Raw genomic sequence first — 1,814 nt, forward strand, 5'->3', positions numbered from 1 at the left:
TGCATTATGGGCCATTTCAGCAAAATGTAGGCTACATTATTGTGCAGTTGGTCAAGGTGGGGCATATGTTTCATTCTATACACAGCTGGGTAGCTTGTGATATTTTTTTTTATCAAGGGTACACTTATCCATAACAATACACAATCATTGATTTGTTGATTGTAGTATTATCCATCTGATTCTGCAGTGTAACTGGAAACTACAGTTATAAATTAAATGTGGTGGAGTAAAAAGTACAATATTTGCATCAGAATTGTAGTCGAGTAGAAGAATCAGTAGCAGAAAATGAAAATACTCAAGTAAAGTACAATTACCTCACCATTACTGTTGTCCAAAACATTAATTTGTCTTGGCACACTTGATGCATTTAGAAATCTTAGAACTTGAGACCTAAAAATGGGAAACTGTATCTTTTAACTTTAATGTAAAAATTGATCTTATTTTAATTTAAAAAAAAAAAAATCTGAACTATGAGTAAATTATATGGATAAAACCTCATATGTGTAGTTTTAGAATCAGAAGTAGGTTTATTGCCAAGTAAGTTTTCACATACAAGGACACAATAAACAAGCAAGAGTAAAGCAAGTACTATAAGTTAAGAAACTTGAATATAAAATGAAAAAAATTACAAAACATTTAAAAGATATATCTGTTTAAAAATTAAGGAAGTTGCAGACTGTTTAAAACAAAGAGGATGGCCTGTGGAAACGTTCAAGACACATTAAGGTGTTACATTTTGATACTGATGTACATTATGAATTATCTGAAACATCAACTGTGTTTTGGTTTATTGTTAAAATAACAATATAAAAATGGTTGTTTTGGGACAATCCAGCCAATGAAAGCTGTTAAATTGATATTGTTGTCGTCCTGGAGGCAGTGGAGTAAGCTGAAAGCACAACAGGAAAATTATTACCATATTAAGTTGTTATGGTTACTGTTTTTTTCAAATTGTATAGTTTAGCACTTGGCAGACACAGAGCAGCATTATCATTACTTTGAGGCACCAAATGAGTTAAATGGTGACTCTTTCTCTCCAACTCATGAGGGAAACTGGAATCTGTCTCTTTAGCTGCTGAATGCTCCTCTATGCTCAACAGCTAACTTAGTTAGCTACTTGTTAACTTAGTCTGTCTGCAGTTTGGGCAGGGAACATACACTAGGTTTATAAGCTGCCTGCAGTACCTGGGAAATAGGTTTAGTGGGAGTGGAGCTGCAGACAGAAAAGAACAAAACGATGAGCTGAAAGACATAAAAATACTTCTTAGAGCTGAGAGGAAACTCCAAGTCAGGCGATAATTCTCTGTAGTTTCTTCCTAACAATGTACACCTTCCATATTGATTAGTGCAGTTTTAAATAAAAGGTCCTTCACATTGATGTAAAATCCAATATTGTCGTAAAATATTCCTGCTACATTGATTTGCAACATTGCCCACAAGGACCTCATAAATACTGTGTAGGGATATTAAAGGGATAGCTACCTCAGTATAGAATGCTAAATCTGAATGGTTAACACATTTCTTTGGTCTCACATAATAAATATTGTCAAACGACAATTTATATATTGATTTAGAATGTTTAACAGCTTGATACTTGGACAACTCTAAGGGAACACCACTATGTTTTTTTGAAGGTATAATGCTCCTCATTTATACAGCATAGAGGGTGCAGAGGGGTTTAAAAACGCTGTTTCTGAAGTAGCTTGAAGATTGGTCAAATTAATTTAATAAAACAAATTACCGAGGGGGTTGTTTTGTGAAGCTGCTGTCCTGAGGCAGCGTGCAAAAATGCCACAAATCATTTTATAAAGGCC

This window comes from Etheostoma spectabile, chromosome 10 (genome assembly GCF_008692095.1).
Source record: "Etheostoma spectabile isolate EspeVRDwgs_2016 chromosome 10, UIUC_Espe_1.0, whole genome shotgun sequence".
NCBI lineage: Eukaryota > Metazoa > Chordata > Actinopteri > Perciformes > Percidae > Etheostoma > Etheostoma spectabile.